At 41.8% G+C, this 22,269-nt stretch overlaps 1 protein-coding gene across 5 annotated transcripts in view; it reads right to left on the reverse strand.

Annotated features, from left to right (window-relative positions):
- SMIM14 (small integral membrane protein 14) overlaps window positions 1-22,061 on the reverse strand; it is a 78,194-nt gene extending 56,133 nt beyond the window's left edge. Inside the window, exon 1 of one of the 5 annotated variants that reach the window (XM_011983559.1) lies at window positions 21,710-22,061. The gene's annotated coding sequence lies outside the window, so the exon portion shown is untranslated. Of the gene's footprint in view, window positions 1-10,011; window positions 10,153-21,709 lie in introns of those variants that run through there. The other 4 variants (XM_011983563.1, XM_011983561.1, XM_011983560.1 and 1 more) reach the window with 4 other exon arrangements.
- Between the last annotated feature and the right edge of the window lie 208 nt (window positions 22,062-22,269).

The following is a 22,269-nucleotide window of genomic DNA, read 5'->3' on the forward strand; positions in this document are numbered from 1 at the left end:
GTGAGCCACCGCGCCCAGTGAGAACTCTATACTTTCTGCTCAATTTTCCTGTGAACCTAAAACTGCTCTAAAAAAAATGACATTAAAAAAATAAACTAAAAACCTGGATGTGGATCAATGAAACAAGACTGGCCAGGAGTTAAAGACCATTGAAACTGGATTATGGGTAACTGAAAATTGTTGAGCCCACTTTTGTGTATATTTTTTAAACCTATAATAAAAAGTGTTTTTACAAAGCTTGTACCCTTAAGAATTACATTTCTATCACTCTGTCCTAAGGGACTGTCTGAATTGTGCATTACTGAATATTCAAAAAATTATAAAGAACCCAAATGTTAGTAATTAAAGCTATGGTACATTCGAGCAATGAAACGTACTATGTAGTAACACGGTATAGCTAGCAAAACTGGCCTCTTGCTAACAGCATCTCTATAGTAGATTTGGCTTATTCTGCTAGGCTATTCCATTGAAAATAAAGAAGGGACATCCCTGAAAAGGGTTAAACATTCCCAATTTTGTTGTTGTTGTTTTGAGGCTGAGACTCGCTCTGTCACCCAGGCTGGAGTGCAGTGTCGCCATCTTGGCTCACTGCAACCTCCACCTCCTGAGTTCAAGTGATTCTCCTGCCTCAGCCTCCCGAGTAGCTGGGAACACAGGCATGTGCCACCACACCTGGCTAATTTTTATATTTTTAGTAAAGACAGAGTTTCACCATGTTGGCCAGGCTGGTCTCAAACTCCCGGCCTCTAGTGATCTGCTCCCTCAGACTCCCAAAGTGCTCGGATTACAGGAGTGAGCCACCGCGCCTGGCCACATTTTATAACTTGGGAGTTTCTGACTCTTGCTGCTCAGACTCCATTGTCATAACAGACAAAAACTGAATGTGTGACGTGGAAAGTTCTCTTTCCTTAAGTTAATCCTCCCTGGCACCCACATCAAAACGTAACAGAAATGTGTAACCTGACTGTGAGCTTATCTTCTCTATACATCTTCCAATCCATTCCTTACATTTAAAAAAGAAAAAAGAAAAGCAGTATTCTAAGGCCCCAGAATTACTGCAACTGGATTTTTTCCTTATTTTTCTCAAGGCTGTAGTATAAAAATATGCACCCTTATTAAACCTCTCTACTCTTTTTGCCAATCCCTGGTTTCCTCTGTCCTTCAAAAAGGTTAGTTCCCCACTCCTTTTCCAAGAGCAACAATACTAAGAGATTCATTTCCCTCCTAAGAAATGAGTCAGAATTCCAGTATGCTCAGTGTGAAATTCCCGTGATTAAGGTTTTTAAAAATATGTAGAATTACTACCTACCAAGAATTTAAACTTGGGGAAAAATTATTATACATTAAACTCATTACACTGGTTATTGTTAAGATGATCAGGTATTGATTTTTTTTCTTATTTTCCTGTTTCTATACATATTACTTTTTAAACCAAATTATATATTTGCATACGTGTAAATATTTACATATATGTGCAAATTTGCATACATGTGTAAACAACAGATACTACCCAAAATAAAAATAAAATGCTGCTGTGGAAACTCCAATAACATTAGGAACTTAAGGCTAAGTTTTTATCAATGGAGAGATGTTTGCAAATAGTCCCAAACTTTTAGTATTTGAAAGAAGACCTAAGTGGCCTGGAGACAGAAGTAGTAAGGAGACTTTTTGCTGCATACGATTGTGTTTTCTGAAATTACACCATTTGAATATTTAACTATTCAAAGAGTATTAACTTTGTAAAAGAATAATCTTGAAGTTTCTTGTTCTTCTCTCCACTATAACCATGAGCTCTAGGGATAAATAATTATATATCAATGTACTCGAACTGAATATGTTAAATTGTCTTTCTATCATCACTGAAGTTGTTGGTTAGAGATAATATCTCATAAAAGGGATTGTAACTCTGTAGGTAAATGTTACAAAATTAACCATATCTCATCATCAATGAAGATATTAAAAAGTATATAAACAGGCCCTATCATGGATACTTCTAAAGTCAGCCTTTGACCTAAATCTGAGGCAATCATTGTTTGCAAAAATCAGTTTTCAAAGTTTACTTTTCCCTTCCCTACTTACTCTCTCTCTGGTGGAAGCTTTAACAGCTGAAGAGAATCTAAACAGTGAAACAGTGTATCTGAAACAGTGTATCTACCATAAACTACTAATATTGGTATAGTACTTTGTTAAATTAAGTTTAAAATAAAAGCAAATGGAAATTCATTTTTAAATTCGTTTTAAAAACACATGTAAGACAGAAAAAAATCAGGAAAATGACAATGCCTAGTTTTGTTTTTTATCTTTTCCCAAGGTGCACCTGCAATCAAATACATCATCTGGATGCTTACCATAGTTGAGATGACAAAGGAAAAAATGGTAGAGAAAGGAGAGAAGTAAGAGAGAATATTACTCCTGCCAAAGCAAGTACACTTCTTCAGAAATAACAAGTGGAGCCAACATAGAAACCTAAAACTATCAGTGACATCAAATCATGACCACTCAAGTCTTGGCAAATACAGAAAAGGCCCCCAAAACATCAAGAGAGGAATTATCACCAGGAGCTGCTGAGGAGAACTTACACCATCAAGAAAAAGGAAAAATTCACTGAAGCCCAACTCATTTGAACACCTTGATACTGAACACTGCAACACGCATGGGAAAAACAATGATGAGCAAGATGTGATCACCTCCAGATAACCTCAGTCTAATAAAAATGGGGCTCCAGGAACTGCACTTAAAAGCCCCAGAGTATTGGGAGGCTAAGGCAGGTGGGTCACAGGGTCAGGAGTTCAAGACCAGCCTGGCCAAGACGGTGAAACCCCATCTCTACTAAAAATACAAAAATTAGTCAGGCATGGTGGCAGGCGCCTGTAATCCCAGCTACTCAGGAGGCTGAGGTAGAGAACTGCTTGCACCCGGGAGGTGGAGGCTTCAGTGAGCCGAGATCGTGCCACTGCACTCCAGCCTGGGTGACAGAACGAGAGCGAGACTCCGTCTCAAAAAAAAAAAAAAGCCCCCAAGTAATAAAACTCACTCATTCTCATTCTCTTTTACCCACTGTCACTGATTACACTTCCCAAGCAGCAAGCATCATTGTATAATAGCTTTTATATATTTTAGGTCTGGTAATTTACAGAAAGGACTGCACACTTTTTTCAACCTGCTTGTTGGACCCGGAAGGGCTGTCAAGCCCCCCTGTTGAGAAGAGAGTGAGTGTGAATAGACTCAGTGGGAAGCAGCATTATGGAGTAGAGATTTGGGCATAAAACAGCAGCAGGGATGCACATACACCAATACCCACCTCTCCTGGCTGTTAGATCCTTTATAGTCCACAAGCCTGTCTTTGGAAAATATATGATATATTATCTCTAACCAACAAATTAAGTGATGATAGAGGGTAAGACCGGGTTTAGACAATTTAGCATATTCAGTTCAAAAGAAAATTGAAATATAATTAAATATATATTTTGAGAAAATTGAGATATAATTATATATTTTAGGCAAAGAGATAAACTTTCTCAAAATATATATAAATATATATTTTAAAGAGAGAGACTGGGACTCATGCTCTGTTGCCCAGGCTGGAGTGCAATGGCAATCACAGCTCACTGCAGCCTCAAACTCATGGGGGCTCAAGTGATCCTCCCACGTCAGCCTCCTGAGGAGCTGGGACTACAGGCGCAGGCCACCACACCCAGCTACTTAAAAAAATATTTTTGCTGGGCATGGTAGCTCATGCCTTTAATTCCAGCACTTTGGGAGGCTGAGGTGGGAGGATTGCTTGAGCCCAGGAGTTCAAGACTGGCCTGAGAAACAGCAAGACCCCATCTCTATTAAGAAAAATATACATTTAAAAATAAAAATAAATTTTTTTGTAGAGACAGAGGTCTTGCTATGTTGCCCAGGATGGTCGACATAGCAAGGCCAGGTTGATCCTCTGGCCTCAGCCTCCCAAAGTGTTGGGATTATAGGCGTGAGCCATTGTGCCCAATCTGGAATATACTGAATATAAAAGTGCTTGTGAGCTGCTACGTACTATAGGAATGTAATGAAAATGATATTTTACTATTACTGTTTCTACAACAATCCACTTTTATGTGGGAAGTGGTGAGTGAGTCCTGATGACCCTGTGTTAAATTTTTAAGGCCAAATGTCTTCCTTGTCCTGGCAGGAATAAACAAGTTTTTAAAAAACAGTGTGCAAACACACACACACAAACACACTTACAACCAGCAAATCAGATTTATAGAATTGTCTGAACAAATTCCCCTCAAAATATATTTATTTATATTTATATATCAAAATTGGAATCACAAATAAATGGGGAAGGGATTCCAATTTCAATAAATTCAGTGCTAGGAAAACCTACAGTGTTATAGCTCTTTCAGAATTTGTCTAGTAGACTTTCCAGTTTTTGCTGGAAAGCTCCCCAGAAAAAATTCCAAAAAGAAAAAGAAAACCTACTAGCAGTTAAGGAAGAAAAAAAAATCAGCAATTCTACCAGATAAGTAAGGTTAACATTTATTTGATATTCAGGGAAGGACTTCCTACAGATACATACAAACTTTGCATCCATTAAAGTACAGAGAAAATGCAAAAAAGATAAATACAATGAAAAATATCAAATTTAGGACACACGACTGTGCATTTAAAAAAAAATCCCAAGTAAAATTTAAAAAGCAAAAGAATTAGGGGAAAAAAACTCCAAACATTCCACTAATATGGCTGGCAAAGACATTTTTAAAATAAAGAGCAAATGCAAACCAATTCCTTAGTAAGATGCAGCCATTTATACACTGCATTGGAAATTACAAACTATGATAACTTTTCTGGCAATACAAATCCAGATGTTAAAAAACGTGCATGCCCTCTGAATAAGTCCAGTTCTAAGCCTATCAAGGAAAATAATCTGAAGTACAAAGATTTATATACAAAGATGGTTATCATGGCTTTAAAGTAGTGAAAAATGGGGATAATCTAAATATCCAGCTAAAAAGAAATATTTAAATTGTGATACACACTGTAAAGTATTATACAGCCAAATGTGGTTTTTTTTTTCCTTTTTTTTTTTTTTGAGAAAGGCTCTCGCTCTGTCACACAGGCTGGCATGCAGTAGAGCAATCATGGCTCACTGCATCCTTGACCTCCCAGGTTCAAGTGATCTGATCCCAAGTGGCTGGGACTATGGGGGCATATGTTATCATGCTTGGCTTTTTTTTTTTTTTTAAGTAGAGACAGGGTCTTATTATGCTTCTCAGGCTAGTCTTGAACTCCCAGGCTCAAGTGATCTTCCTGCCTCAGCCTCCCAAAGTGCTGGGATTACAGGAATGAGCCACCACATTCAGCCTCATTTTCTTTCTTGATAATATGAAGGAATGATCACAATATAATGTTAAAAGCATATTAAAAAGGGCATAAAAACATAGCAAATGCACGTTTTAATTTATTTTTATTAATTTATTTTTTGAGACAGAGTCTCCCTTTTTTGCCCAGGCTTGAGTGCAGTGGCACATCTCGGCTCACCGCAACCTCCGCCTCCTGGGTTCAAGTGATTCTCCTGCCTCAGCCTCCTGAGTAGCTGGGATTACAGGTGTGTGCCACCACACCCAGCTAATTTTTTTTTCATTTTTAGTAGAGACAGGGTTTCACCATTTTGGCCAGGCTGGTCTTGAACTCCTGACCTCAAGTGATCCGCCCGCCCCGGCCTCTCAAAGTGCTGGGATTACAGGCATGAGTCATTGCTCCTGGCCTGCAAATGCACATGTTTTTAAAGGCATAGGAACACACATACAAATGAAAAGGCTGAAAGAAAACATAACACTTTAACATCTGTTATCTCTGGGTGGCAGGATTTTACTTTTCACTTTGTACAATTTTCAAATATCATATAATGGTTACATATTGACTTTTATAATCAGGAAAAAAAATTTTGGATGCAGCAGCTAAATCCAGGGAATGTCACTCAGTTTCTTCAACAAATAAATGGCAATAAATAAATAAATCTTAAGAGATGGCAGGGGAATGGTTACAGATTAAAACAAAATTAAGAGATACCAATCCTGATTCAAACCAACCTAGTAAAAGGACATTTATGAACTATCAGGAACTTTGAACACTGTTGAAATGACATTGTTACATAAGTACAATGTCAATGATCACATCCAAAAAGAGTCCTTATCTCTTAGGGATCTCACTAAGTATTTTCAGTTAAAGTGATACAATGCCTGGGGTCTAGTTTAAAATAAACCTGCCAAGCGGGGAGAGGTATGGATGAAACAAAACCACCATGAGTTTAACTGCTGAAGGCAAGTGATGGGTCCACAGAGATTCATTACACCATTCTACCTTTTAGTGCTAAAAATTTCAAATTATTAATACATAAAAGTTTTTTTAACGATACATTTTTATAGAAAAACAATTATCTCCCCCCCTTCTCCCCCACTCCATGCAAGCAGAGCTCTTCCTGAGAAGGGGGGGGACAACACTGGCTAATTCAAGGCCAGAATATGAAAACTCTCTTTATTGTGATTTTAAAGAACGTGATTTATGATGAAGTTACTTTTCACATAGCCAGCCAAATCTTCACAGTGATGAAGAACAATATCACAAGTCTTTCCATGTTAAAAATAGGCTGGGTGCAGTGGCTCACACCTGTAATCCCAGCACTTTGGGAGGCCGAGAAGGGCGGATCACCTGAGGCCAAGAGTTCAAGACCTGCCTGGCGAACACGGTGAAACTCCATCTCTACTAAAAACACAAAAAAAAAATTAGCTGGGCATGGTGGCACATGCCTGCAGTCTCTGCTACTTGGGAGGCTGAGGCAGGAGAATCACCTGAACCCAGGAGGCAGAGGTTGCAGTGAGCGGAGACTGCGCCACTGTACTCCAGCCTGGGCGACAGAGCAAGACTCCATCTGAAAAAATGAAAAAATAAAAATAAAAACCCTCAGCAAGAAGAAAATGTAATAAATGCAATGCAATCTGATGTGCTAAAAGAGAAAAAAAAAAAGAAGAAAATGTACAGTAACAATTTAGAAGGTATGAAATTATTCATAACCATTGCCTGCTCAGTAAAAAAGAAAAAAAAGGTTTAAAAAAATAGAATGTATGCAATTAGTTTTTATATAACAGAAAATAGAGATACTGGTCAATGAAATGGCAGGCCAGAGGAAGCATTCTATGCATTTTTATCTTAAAAAGCATCAATAAGTAGTTGGGATGACTTTTATCAGATTACTCAGTCTCAGTATAATGAAGTGTTCAAACATACTCATACACAATACTTTTTACAAAATATTCAAAGCTGATTATTCTTTTAACACAAATGGCTCTCAAATATTGCCACACCTAGTTTATGTTCTAATGTAGCTTTACTACTTTCACATCTTAATAAGAGCCCTTCTGATAAAAATCAAAGCAGGAAAATTTTGTTTTTAAAATGAGGAACATAGCCACAGCTAAGGTAGTAATTTCACCAAGATCACACATCTAGTATATGACAGATCTTATACAGGCAGTCACATTGTAAATTCCTGACCAGGACTCATTCACCATCTGCCAGATATGACCAATCATGCTAGTTATGTTTGTTTCACCCTTACAAAGACAACTTTAGGGCAGTACAGAAATTAGATAACTACCAATTAACTTCATATTAGTTCATCCGGGCGCAGTGGCTCATGCCTGTCATTCCAGCACTTTGGGAAGCCAAGGGAGGCGGATCACCTGAAGTAAGGAGTTCAAGACGAGTCTGGCCAATATGGTGAAATCCCGTCTCTACTAAAAACACAAAAATTAGCTGGGCATGGTGGTGCACCCCTGTAATCCCAGCTACTTGGGAGGCTGAAGTAGAAGAATTGCTTGAACCCAGGAGGTGGAGGTTGTAGTGAGCTGAGATCACACCATTGCAATTGTTCTCCAGCCTGGGCAACAGAACAAGACTCCATCTCAAAAAAAAAAAAAAACTTCCTATTAGTTCTTAGCAATAAAATACTTTTCTCTTAAACTACATTTGCATCTCTGATGGTAAGTAGGCAAGAAAAGGATGCGGACTCGGCTGGGCATGGTGGCTCACGCCTATAATCCTAGCACTTTGGAAGGCCGAGGCAGGCAAAAAAAAGACTGGTGTAATGGCGCGTGCCTGTAATGCCACCTACTCGGGAGGCTGAGACAGGAGAATGGCTTGAACCTGAGAGGCGGAGGTTGCAGTGAGCTGAGATCACGCCATTGCACTCCAGCCTGGGCAACAGGGCGAGACTCTGTCTCAAAAAAAAAAGGATGCAGACTCAAGTTCAAATTGGTCAATTACTGTTTGCTAAAAATTATTCTAAAGCTATACTTGGGAGAAGTTAAAGACATACAAAATTTAAATGATTAAATAAACCCCATTATATGCCCTTAATATCACAATTCTCTGTGCTCGAAACTCACTCAGGATTAAAATTCCCTGAAACTCATCATTACAAATTTTTGTTTTTCTTTTTTGAGATGGAGTCTTGCTCTGTTGCCCAGGCTGGAGTGCAGTGGCACAATCTCAACTCACTGCAATGTCTACCTCCCGGGTTTGAGTGATTCTCTGCCTCAGTCTCTCGAGTAGTTGGCACTACAGGTGCGCACCACCACACCCGCCTAATTTTTGTATTTTTAGTAGAGATGGAGTTTCACCATGTTGGCCAGGCTGGTCTCGAACTCCTGACCTCAGGTGATCAGCCTCCCAAAGTGCTGGGATGGCAGGCATGAGCCACTGCACCCAGCCCATCCCTGAAATTCTTATAAAATATTTTTACAAGAAAGCAAAAGCTTAAAGACACTCTTTTCAGAGGGCATACTATTCAAAAGGAAGAAACTAAAGCAGGTGAGAAGGGACAACAGAAGTTTATTTTCCACAGAGTACAACAGGAATATATAGAATAAACTAGGTCAGCATGGCCAGAGGCCTATGCAAGATATCACTGTATAGATCAGGTATAGATTAGTACAGGGGTCCCCAATCCCCAGGCCATGGACTGGTACTTGTCTGTGGCCTGTTAGGAACCTGGCAGCACAGTAGGAGGTGAGGTGCGGGCCAATGAGCATTACCACCTGAGCATTACCACCTGCGCTCTGCCTCCTATCAGATCGGCAGTGGCGTTAGATTTTCACTGGAGCGACTGCATGCGAAGGATCTAGGCTGCACAATCCTTATGAGAATCTAATGTCTGATGATCTGAGGTAGAACAGATTCATCCCAAAACCATCCTCCCCCCTCCCCCCACCCCCGCCCTGGCCCACTGTCTGTGAAAAAACTGTCTTCTATGAAAATGGTCCCTGGTGCAAAAAAGGTTGGGGACCACTGGATGACAGTATACCAAGTCTTCATTTATTTATATTCAACAAACCACAACTTCAAAAGTGGCACTATGACAACTTTGGGGATACAGCAGTTCTCACCCACTCAATTAAAGAGGAAAGGACTGAGGCTCTGAAAGCTTCAGTAATTTGCCCAAAGTCACACAGCACAGGAGGTGGGATTCAAACGCCCTGTCTTCTCTCACTTCTCCTTTCTTGAAAAGGATGTATCTAACAAGTTCTCAGGGGACTAAGTAACCAGCAAGAGAGTTCAGAGGAGGATACAGAAGAAACAAAGGTAGCTTTGACCATCAAGAGCTTGCAATCAAGTTAACTATTAATTTAAATAATAATTGCCTACCAATATATAATTAACAACTAAATAAAAGTTACAAATTACCTTTGTGATCACTACTCCAGAGAATGCTCAAAACTCAAGAAAAGGAGAACACTCTTTCCCTTAACCCTCTATTCCATCGCTACTATGCTTAACTCTTCAAGGTCAGAGAGAATTTCCTCATCTCCTTAATGTTTCCATTTCTCTGCAACACATGATTCTGTTAAAGATTCACTCCCCAGGGTGCCACCATTTTTCTAGAAATTCTCATTAAATGTGACCCTATTTTCTCAGGTGCCTTAGTCTACTGGGCTGCTTAAACAAAATAACACAGACTGGGTAGGTTACAAACAACAGAAATTTACTTCTCACGGTTCTAGAGGCTAAGAAGTCCAAGATCAAGGCACTGGTAGATTCAGAGTCTGCTGAGGACCCACTCTCTGGTTGGTGGATGGTGCCTTCTCACTGTGTCTTACTATGGTGGAAGAGGGCGAGCAGCTCTCTGAGCCCTCTTTTATAAGGGCACTACTCCTCATCATGAGGGCTCCACCCTCATGACTTAATCACTACCCAAAGGCCCACCTCCTCCTAATACTATCACACTGGGGGTCAGGATTTCAAATATGAATTGTGGGGAACACAAGCATTCAGACCAAAGGACTGTCTTAAACATACCCTCTCTTTCCTTGGTGACCTTTTTTTCTTTTCCTGTATCTGACTCCTATTCTAGAATCACTTTAGACTACACTTGCCAAAACATCATGGGATAGCAGAAAGAACATGCTTAGACAAAGAACTTACGGCAGTACTGAGAAATATTAATAGATAAATCACTTAGCCTCGTTGTGACTTCAGTTTATCCATAAAACAGGAGTGATCATTGAAACTATTCATTTTAAACACTTGTGCAAAGATCAAGTGAGAATTTGTAACAGTACTTAATAAACTGAAAAAGTTTTAAAACTTGGGGTCAGTTGAAGACCAAAGTATCTTTAACCCTTAGCCAAAGTTCTCTGTATAGTGCTCTGGAGTGTGTATGTTTCGCTGGGGCCAAAGCTATCACTCATCTGCATAAAAGGGAAAGAGAAGAAAGAGGTCTTCTATTCTTAATCTTGGTCTCTCACCTACTAATTTCCTGTCCTTTCCTGGCTGCAGTTTACTCTTATACAATCCTAAGAATTCTCTCTGCCTGGTCAAGGTCTAGGGGTAAAACTGATCATAAATAGTCGAACAAAGGAAAGCTTTTCAATTAAATCATCTTTGTTTGTATTCAATATTATAACCATAAGTTTCATAATTTGAAAACGTTTTCTAAAATTTCCACCCAAGAGGGCACATGTCATCAGGACCTCCTGTGTCACGGAGAGAAAATTTTTAAATCCTAAAAAAAAAGCCAGGCGTGGGGGCTCACACCTGTAATCCCAGCAGTTTGGGGGGCCGAGGCGGGTGGATCACAAGGTCAGGAGTTCACGAGACCAGCATGCCAATGTGGTAAAATGCTGTCTCAACTAAAAATATAAAAATTAGCCGGGTGTGGTGGCGCGCGCCTGTACTCCCAGCTACTCAGGAGGCTGAGGCAGGAGAACTGCTTGAACCCGGGAGGCAAAGGATGAAGTGAGCCAACACCACGCCATTGCACTCCAGCCTGGGCAACAGAGTGAGACTCCATCACAAAAAAAATATATATATATATACCCAAGAATATTTACTAGTCATATTCTAAATTTTAACATTGTAAACTCAGGAAAATATGGCCGAGTGCCGTGGCTCATGCCTGTAATCCCAGCACTTTAAAGGAGGCTGAGATGGGCATATCACAAGGTCAGGAAATCAAGACCAGCCTGGCCAACATGGTGAAACCCCGTTTCTACTAAAAATACAAAAAAAAAATTAGCAGGGCAGAGTGGCGCATGCCGGTAGTACCAGCAATTCGGGAGGCTGAGGCAGGAGAATCGCTTGAACCCGGGAGGCGGAGGTTGAAGAGAGCCGAGATCGCACTACTGCACTCCAGCCTGGGTGACAGGGTGAGACTCCATCTCAAAAAACAAACAAACAAACAAACAAATACTCGGGAAAATGTTTTTCTTTCTTTCTTAGAGCAGGAGTCTCCCTCTGTCGCCCAGGCTGGAGTGCAGCAGCACATTCTCAGCTCACTGCAACCTCCACCTCCTGGGTCCAGGTGATTCTCCCAAGTATCTGGGATTACAGGTGCCTATCATCACACCCAGCTAGTTTTTGTATGTTTAGTAGAGACAGAGTTTTGCCATGTTGGGCAGGCGTGTCTTGAATTCCTTACCTCAGATGATCCACCTGCCTCGACCTCTCAAAGTGCTGAGATTACAGGCATGAGCCACTGTGCCCAGCTAGGAAAATTTTTTCATAAATCAGAAACAGAAAAATTTAACAGAAAATATAAAAATTCCAGGCCAGGCCTTGTAATCCAAGCACTTTAGGAGGCCAAGCTGGGTGGATCACCTGAAGTCAGGAGTTCGAGACCAGCCTGGGCAACATGGCGGAAACCTATCTCTACTAAAAATACAAAAATTAGCTGGGCGTGGTGGTGCACATCTGTAATCCCAGTTACTTGGGAGGCTGAGGCAGAAGAATTGCTTGAACCCAGTAAGCAGAGGTCGCAGCAAGCCAAGATCGCGCCACTGCACTCCAGCCTGGGTGACAGAGCAAGACTCTGTCTCTTTAAAAAAAAAAAAATCCATATTATGTCGATCCCACATAATAGTGGATACAAGTTACTTATAAATGATTTTTTTTGTTTTTTGTTTTTTGTTTTTGAGACAGGGTCTCTATTGCCCAGGCTGTAGTGCAGTGGCGTAATCATGGCTCATTGCATCCTTGACCTCCTAAGCTCAAGCCATCTTCCCACCTCAGTCCCCCAAGTAGCTAGGACTACAGGCGTGTGCCACCACAATGGCCCCACTTATAAATGTTAAGAAAGCAGTAGGTTTTTGTTTTGAGATAGGGTCTCTGTTGCCTAGGCTGGAGTGCAGTGGTGTGATCACAGCTCCCTGCAGCCTCAACCTCCCCAGCTCAAGCAATCCTCCCACCTCAGGCTCCGGAGTAGCTGAGACCACAGGTGCGTGCCATCACACTCACACAATTTTTTTACTTTTTTGTAGAGACGGGGGCTCGATGTGTTGCCCAGATAGGTCTTGAACTCCTGGGCTCCAGTGATCTCCCCACCTCAGCCTCCCATATTGCTGGGATTATAGGCACGAGCCACCATGCCTGGCCAGAAAGCAGTTTTTAACAGCTGGATTACAAAATACTAGTGTGTTCTAAACTTGAGAGATATATTACAAGCAATGGTACTAGTTTGTTAATGATGCATGTTATCTAAATAAATTACAACAGAATCAAGACTTTTCCTTAATATTTCATTCACATGCTTGTCTATATGATTTCTCTGAGCAGAAAGAAGCAGAGTGCTGAGGGCAGTGGCTCACACTTGTAAAACCAATACTCTGAGGGGCTGAAGCAGAATGGCTTGAGCCTAGGAGTTTGAGACTAGCCTGCCAAGGTGGTAAGACCGTCTTTATGAAAAACTTTAAAAATTAACCAGGCATGCTGGCATGTGCCTTCTTATGTAGTAGTCCCAGCTACTCAGAAGGCTGCGAAGGATCACTTGAGCCTAGGAGTTCAAGGCTACCGTGAGCTATGATCACACCACTGCACTCCAGCCTGTGTGACAGAGACCCCATTTCTAACTAAAATAAAAATGAAAGAAGCAGAGTATGGCTACTGCTCTCCAAACTATGTAACTCACAGCCTCTTTCTTCCATATCATAGCTGAGATGACATATGCACAAAGACGTGCATAAACATCATTAGTCATATTGGGAAAAATGCTTAGAACTACCGTGATAAAGCAATTATTGGGCCAGGCATGGTGGCTCACACCTGTAATCCCAACACTTTGGGAGGCCAAGGCAGGCGAATCACCTGAGGCCAGGAGTTCAAGACCAGCCTGGCCAACATGGTGAAACACTCTCTCTACTAAAAATACAAAAATTAGCTGGGCATAGTGGCGAGTGCCTGCAGTCCCAGCTACTTGGGAGGCTGAAGCAGGAGAATCACTTAAACCCAGGAGGTGGAGGTTGCACTGAGCCAAGACTATGCTCTGTGCCATTGCACTCCAGCATGGGCAACAAGAGCGAAACCCTGTCAAAAAAAAAAAGACAGAGAGAGACAGAAAGAAAGAGAGAAAGAGAAAGAGAGAGAGAGAGAGAGAGAGAGAGAGAAAAGCAATTGTTAACAAATAAAATGAATAAACACATTTTAAGTCTTTTCAAAATTTCAAGCAAGTCAGTTTCTTCTACATTACCTTTCCTAAGAGTAACAAAGCAGCAAAATATGTATTGTATAAAAAGCAAACTTGTTTTTGCCAGGGCATGGTAGCTGTAATCCCAGGACTTTGGGAGGCTGAGGTGGGCAGATCACTTGAGGTCAGGAGTTTGACACCAGCCTGGCCAACAGAGTGAAGCCCCATCTCTACTAAAAACACAAAAATTAGCTGGGCATGATGGCAGGTGCCTATAATCCAACTACTCGGGAAGCTGAGGCACAAGAATCGCTTGAACCTGGGAAGTGGAGGTTGCAGTGAGCTGAGATCGTGCTGCTGCACGCCAGCCTGGGTGACAGAGTGAGACTCCATCTCAAAGAAAAAAAAAAAAGAGTAAACTTGTTTATAAAAACTATATTGTAGTCGGGCGTAGTGGCTCACACCTGTAATCCCAGCACTTTGGGAGGCCAAGGCGGGCAGATCACAAGGTCAGGAGATCGAGACCATCCTGGCTAACACGGTGAAACCCCATCTCTACTAAAAATACAAAAAAATTAGCTGGGCATGGTTGCGGGTGCCTGTAGTCTCAGCTACTCAGGAAGCTGAGGCAAGCGAATGGCATGAACCTGGGAGGCGGAGCTTGCAGTGAGCCGAGATCCTGCCACTGCACTCCAGCCTGGGCCACGGAGGGAGACTCCATCTCAAAACAAACAAGCAAGCAAACAAAGAAAAAAACTATGTTGCAAGATAAAACATGATAGCAGCCAGAACATTGACCTCTAAGTCTGGTGCATATACCAGGAAGATGCTTACTGCATCCGTAATTCGATTTGAAACACCTTTATTCACTATTAAATTTTGAAAGCTCTGCACTTGTAATACTTGTCAATGAGTGCAGTCAAGCATAAACCAGCTTCATTCTGCCATTCTGTATTTTTACAAAGCTGAGACACATCTGTGCTTTGGCCTAAATTTAAAAAAAAAAAAAAGGAAATGAAAATTCAATATGAAAATAAGCAATAAGAAGGTAACTTTCTCCAAAACAAAAGAAGTCTTAAATGTTATCAAAAACATATATAAGTCCTACTATACACCTAAAAATTGGTTTAGAAAAATATACTTTCCCAAAGAGTTAATTTTTAAAAAAAATATATACATTTATAATTTAAAATTTAAATACCAAAAGTTAAAAAAAAAAATGGAAAAAAGGAGGTACTTTCCTCTCCTCAGAGACAGCTTCTATTAAAAACCTTCATGTCGGCTGGGCGCAGTGGCTCATGCTTATAATCCCAGCACTTTGGGAGGCCGAGGTGGGCAGATCACATGGTCAAGAGATCAAGACCATCCTGGTCAACATGGTGAAACCCTGTCTCTACTAAAAATACAAAAATTAACTGGGCGTGGTGGCACGTGCCTGTAATCCCAGCTACTTGGGAGGCTGAGGCAGGAGAATCACTTGAACGCGGGAGGCGGAGGTCACAATGAGCTGAGATCGGGCCACTGTACTCCAGCCTGGCGAAAGAGCGAGACTCCGTCTCAAAAAAAAAAAAAAAACCTTCATGTCTGACCAGCACAATGGTTCATGCCTGTAACCCAGCACTTTGGGAGGCCGAGCCAGGTGGACTGCATGAGCTCAGGAGTTTGAGAACACCCTGGGCAACATGGCAAAACCCCAACTCTACAAAAAATACAAAAATTAGCCAAGCGTGGTCCCAGCTACTAGTGAGGCTGAGGTGGGAGGGTAGCTTGAACCTGGGAGGTAAAGGTTGCAATGAGCCGAGATCGCCCCACTGCACTTCAACCTGAGTGATAGAGTGAGACTCCCATCTCACAAAAAAAAAAAAAAAAGAAAGAAAAGAAAAAGAGACAAATCTTTATGTCTCAGGAAGATTTTAGAATTCAAAAAATACCAAAAACAAACAAATAAATAAAAATGTTTAAAAACTTCATGTAACATTTTCTAAACATATGCAAGTATATATATATGCTGTATATACTTGTTGAATTATGATTAAAATCATTTAAGAAGTCTCAGCCAGAAGCAGTGGCTCACACCTGTAATCCCAGCACTTTGGGAGGCCAAGGCGGGTGGATCACCTAAGGTCAGGAGTTCAAGACCAGCCTGGCCAACATGGTGAAACTCTGTCTCTACTAAATATACAAAAATTAGCCAGGCATGGTGGCGCATGGCTATAATCCCAGCTACTCAGGAGGCTGAGGCAGGAGAATTGCTTGAACCCGGAAGGCAGAGGTTGCAGTGAGCTGAGATCACTCCACTGCACTCCAGCCTGGGCAACAAAGTAAGACTGTGTCTCAAAAAAAAAAAAAAAATTATGAAGTCTTTAATATACCTTCTATTTGTAATTAGACTGGCTGCTGTAATTATTCAGTTTTTAGGTTAATTATTTAAAGCCATGGTTCACCATAATATTATTTATAATTGTGAAAAACTAGAAACTACATTCATGCCCAATATTAAAGGAAAACTTCAAGTAAATCTGTTTATTTAAAATATCTTTGGATGCAGTGGTTCACGCCTGTAATCCCAGCACTTTGGGAAGTCAAGGCAGAAGGATCATTTGAGCCTAGGAATTCCATACCAACCTGAGCCTGTCTCCACAAAAAACAAACAAACAAAAATTAGTGTAGTAGTATGCGCCTGTGGTCCTACCTACTCAGGAAGCTGAGGCGGGAGAATCGCATAAGCCCAGAAGGTTGAGGCTACAGTGAGCCATGGTCGCGCCACTCAATTCAATAGTAAAACACAAATCAAAGGAGAAAATGTAGGAAGAACTCTGATGATTTGATAACACAAAGTCATAGGTTTTGTGTGTGGGGAATGAGCAGGTAATACACAAGTAAGAAGAAAATGCTCCAAAATTACTTGAAGCCTGGTGGGCTCTCAGCACTCAATACAACAATGCAAGACCTAGGAGTCTTTGCAGAATGTTTTTTGTTTCTTTATTATTTTGAGACGGAGTCTTGCTCTGTTACAAGGCTGGAGTGCAGTGGTGCAATGGCTCACTGCAACCTCCGCCTTGTGAGTCCAAGTGATTCTCCTGCCTCAGCCTCCTGAGTAGCTGGGATTACAGGCATGCATGACCACACCCAGCTAATTTTTGTATTTTTAGTAGAGAAGGGGTTTCACCATGTTGGCCAGGATGATCTCAATCTCTTGACCTCGTGATCCACCCGCCTCGGCCTCCCAAAGTGCTGGGATTACAGGCATGAGCCACCGCGCCATGCCACAGAATGTGTTTTAAGGTCATCTCCTGTTTGTGCAACTTCAGGCAAAAAGATCAACAAAACAATGGACTTCATTAAGGACAGGATTGGAAAAGGAACAGAAAACACTACCGTGTCCTGAACAAAAACACGGCCTCTCTTAATGTACTGAACACAATTCTAAACTCTGTAGTTCTGAAGCAGTAGGGTACAGTGATTAAAAAGACTTGGGTTTCAAATTCAAGTTTCCGCCACTTACTGTGTCTCATTGTCTTCATTTGTATGATACCTACATATCTGAGTTGCTTTGCAGTTATATGAAAACATGTAATAGTAATTTTTAGCATAACGTTTGACATATAAAGCAGTGTTCCAAAAAAATGGTAGCTATCATTACTACTATAAAGAATCAATCTTCCAAAGAAAAGCCACTAAAACATTGAGAGATTCTCAAAGTTTGATATGCATTAAAATCACCTGATTTATTGAAAATACAGATTTTAAAGACCCATTTCTCCCAGAAATTAATTCCACAGGTCTAAAGTAGAATATAAGTGTACTCTGACCCAAACACCAAAGAGAATAAGGCACTGCCCTATAAAAAGAGGCTGAAAATTAGGGTTTTTTCATGGGGAAAAAAACAAAAAACAAAAAACAAAAAAACGGCCTACGATAGACAGTATGTTCAAGAGGAATACAGACATTCACTAAGTTCATTTATTCAACCAACATTCACTGAGTACCTACTGTGCAGTGAAAAGGACAGACAAGGTCTCATATTCACAGAGCTTAATTTCCAGGGTAGGAGACAGAACATTTTTTAAAAATTCCATATATTGATAAATGCTGTGAAGAAAATAAAATACAAGGGAGAGATTGGTCAGTCTCCTTGAAGAGGCAACATCCGACCTAACATCTGAATAACACAATGGTATCAACCACAGCAAGATCTGGGAGAAGAGTACTGAAGCCCCAGGGTGCAGCAAATGCAGACGCCCTGCAGCAAGAACCAGCTTGGCAACTTCCAGGGACAAAAATGCAAGTGGGATTGATACACAGGAAGAAACTCACGTGGCCAGGCTCCAGGGTACTGAACTAAGTAGAAGGAAACAAGGTAAGGTAAGAGAGGAAGGCAGTGCCCAAACTTGTAGCGCCTGGCAAGCTTTGGTAGAGTTTAGATTTTATTTTGAATATGGATGGAAAACTTTCAACAAGGGGGTGTCAAGGTAATTTACATTTTAAAGGATTTCTTAGGCTAGTAAGGGAAATGCACAATAAAAAGCCAAAGTGGAAGCAGGGAGACCAGGAGTTCCTGCAATAGAGCAGGTAAGAGACGAAGATAACCTGGCAAAGCTGATGGCAGTAGGGATGGGAAGAAGTGGACAAATCTAGAATACATATTGAACACTATAAGCCAAATCAAAGAAAAAGAAACTAGGTTGTATAATGAGTAGTAAACATCTAGGACTGCTCATCCAAGCACTGCAAAATGAAAATAGAGATTTCAAGATTTCAGGTAAATTTATGAGGCTCAAACTCAAAATAAGTTATTAGCAGATTTAAGATAGTTCATGGCATGTACTTATCCTTTGAAGTTGAGATGAAGAGGACATTTCCTTCCATAGCAGGCTCTTTTTGGTGCCAACTGGTAACTCAATGTATATTAAGTGTGATGTGGGCCAGGCGAAGTGGCTCACGCCTGTAATCCCAACACTGTGGGAGGCCGAGGTGGGCAGATCATTTGAGGTCAGGAGTTTGACACCAGCCTGGCCAACATGGTAAAACCCCGTCTCTACTAAAAATACAAAAATTTGTCGGGCGTGATGGTGCGCACCTGTAGTCCCAGCTACTCAGGAGGCTGAGGTTGGAGAATTGCTTGAACCCGGGAGGCAGAGGTTGCAGTGAGCTGAGATCCACCACTGCACTCCAGCCTGTACAATAGAGCAAGACTCCATCTCCCCCACAAAAAACAAAAAGTGTGATGTGTAAAGTTAAAATCTTCCAGGACCTTACTGCCTGGATCCTGAACATCTGATCAACATTTGGAACAGGGTGTAACTACGGAATAGAACTAAATCTTTACCCAAATCAAACCACTGAGTTAGCAAAAACTATTTAAACTTTCATATTATCCTCAGGCTGTGCTTTCTTTCCCAAGAGCCAAACAAGTGAGGCCTTACTTTGCCACACAATGCATATTAATTTCTTAAATCGTACATTATCATAGAGATTTGTCAGGAAACCTTTTAAAACCATGCTTTTAATAATTATGGTTTGCCAAACATAGAAGTCCTCCATTATCCACAAGGGATACATTCAGAGAAACCCCAGTGGGCTGGACCTGGTGGCTCAGCATGCCTGTAATCCTGGCATTTTGGGAGGCTGAGGCCGGAAGATCACTTGAGATCAGGAGTTTGAGACTAGCCTGGACAACACAGTGAGATCTCGTCTCTATTAAATTTTAAAATGAAAAAATTATAAAACAACCCCCCCGTGGATGCCTAAAGCCCATATAGTGAACCCTATATATGGACTGTTTTTTTCCTATACACATCTATGATAAAATTTATAAATTAGGCACAGTAAGAGATTGACAATAGTTAATAATAAAATAGAACAGTTATAACAATATACTATAATAAAAGTTATGTGAATATGGTCTCTGAAAATATGATTGTATTTTCGAACTGTGGTTGACCACAGAAACTGAAACTCGGGAAACCCCTGAAAGTGAAACCACGGATAAGCGGGCACTACTGTACAGTGAATACTCCCTAAAATTTAAGGTCCGAAGTCCATGTCTGAAAACTTTAAATTATTACTCAAAAAAGAAATATTAGAATGTGAAAAAGCAGGTTACGTACTGAAAAGCATATGTGGTATGATACCACATTTGTATAAACTATATAAATGCAAAAAAGTAGTTTAGAAGGGTATAAACTAACATTTTGGTGATCTTTGGGTGGCAGAATTATTGATTTTTTTTCCCATCTGCTTTTATCAACATTTTCTCTATTACACAAAGTATTTCGTATAACCAAAAATATTAGTTATAGGCTAGCATAAAAGGTAAAAAGCTGAAAAAGAACTTCAAGAAATTTTTCCTTCTTCTAAATCAGAAGGATTCCAACTGCAGTAGTAAGAAAAAAAGATCTCAATGGCAAACACTGAAGAAAAGATTGGTTAAGAGGTTCATGTTATACCACAAGGACATACCCTTCAAGGAAATAATCTAAACTCGTAACTCTTACTGGTTTGATAAGGAGCAATTAACTATCACGTACTGTTGTTCTTTCTTGCTGTTAACCACACAAACACCTCAATTAATGAGTTCTCGGGGGCGGGGGTGAAGCGGTGTTCTTTTTAAAAACCATGTTGGAAAAAAGAGGAAAAAAAAGTTAGGACAAAAAGGTTTGGTTTTCTGGTCGCAGTGCTGTGGAGGGCCGCGGAGAGCGGCAAGTTCGGAGCAGGCTACACTAAAGGAATCTGTGCGGCCAGCCACCCTAAGTGGAAGGGAATGCAAAGCCTCCTGCAACCTCCACAGCGCCGGGCGGCGAGAATGCCTCCTAAGCGTCGCAAGACTCCAACACCTGGAAGGTCTTACGTTTTCCAAGTTATGTGTACAGCTGCTAACTGTTTCTGACAATAACACACAAGAACTGGAAGGACTCTTCTGCAAATGTAGCTATTACGTGTGTGAAGCTCAACCAACTGTCTCGATGCAAAAGTAAGACATTCTATTAAGGCCACAGCCTCGGTTTTGCCAACTGGGGTAACTGAAAACATCCTACCGACTCTCTACAGCTAACAAACCGTCTCTGCTAAAATCCTGGCACATATAAACAGCCACTTTGGTGAAGTCTGCCTTTAAACAGCAACACGGGACTTCGGGTACAGCTGGTAACCAGTTTATCACACACTATTAGTTCCAATAAAAGGTGCTGCTACCTCTTCACTGTCAGCCTTGGTTCCACCTACTGAACAAACAGAAAAAGGGGATCCTTTAAATTCGCGACACAATAGGAGCTAAAAAGCTCTCGCTTTCAGGGTGGCAGCTTTCTTGTCTCACTTATCACAACAAAGGATGCATCCTAGTGACTTCACCGTACCCAGAAAGGGCTGAGGGAGACGGTAAACAAGATAGTGTGGATTTCGGGATTTGTGAGTTTTTCCTTCCAGCTACGACTCTCTTTTTACTCCATTATACGTCTCCACCCGTGTCGACAATCTGATCCTAAAAATAAAACCATCCGTGGCTACCTTGCCCTTTCCTGCCAAGCACCAACTCTGACATCCTGCAGAGAAAGCCCAATTGCAGACTCTGCGGGGGGCGCGGGCTCGGCAGCAGCGGAGCTTCTCCCAGTGCAGAATCGCCAGCCCGGCCGGGGAATCGCTAAGCCCGAGAAACAGCCCTGTTCTGCCGCAGCCGCCGCAGTCCCCGAGAGCCTGGGGAGCCCCCAGGAAAAACTGGGGCGAGGGGAGGGTGAGCCAGCAAACGCTGGTGGGAGAGGGGGAGACACTCACCCGCCCAGACAACAACCGATGGGGCGGGGAGGATGGGGGCCGGGACCGAGGCTCGGCAGAAAGACCGCCTGGAGCTTCCAGAAGGCTGCGGCTGCTCCGGACGCTGCTGCCGCTGCCGCTCCTAGCTGCCGGCTTCCTCCCCCTCCTCTGTTTTGATTCGAGTGACCACGTCACTCTTAGCCACAAGACCCGGATCTGATGGCTCCCGCGGGCGGCAGTGCAACAGATTGCAGCGCCTGGAGACTCCAGCGGCCCCGCCTGCCGAGCATGCGCACGCCCAGCGCCTGCCTTGTGCGTCCCGGGAAGCCGGGCGCGAGCCTGCGGCTTCAGACGCCTACGACGCGCTGTGCGTGGGGGCGCGGAGCGCGGGGGATGTAGTTCCGGTTGGGAGGGGTGTGGCTGAGGACTGTGAAGCAATCGGGGCGAGGCCGGTTGTGTGTTGAACTCTTCCGCGTAGCCTGTTTCGTCGGCGGCTGACTGTTTTCTAATGTGTCTCCCTTTTCCCGAGCTAAAGGTTTTTCTCGACGGAGTCTTTAGAATAGCGTGGTAGATGTAGACGT

This window comes from Mandrillus leucophaeus, unplaced genomic scaffold, assembly GCF_000951045.1.
Source record: "Mandrillus leucophaeus isolate KB7577 unplaced genomic scaffold, Mleu.le_1.0 Scaffold251, whole genome shotgun sequence".
Lineage (NCBI taxonomy): Eukaryota > Metazoa > Chordata > Mammalia > Primates > Cercopithecidae > Mandrillus > Mandrillus leucophaeus.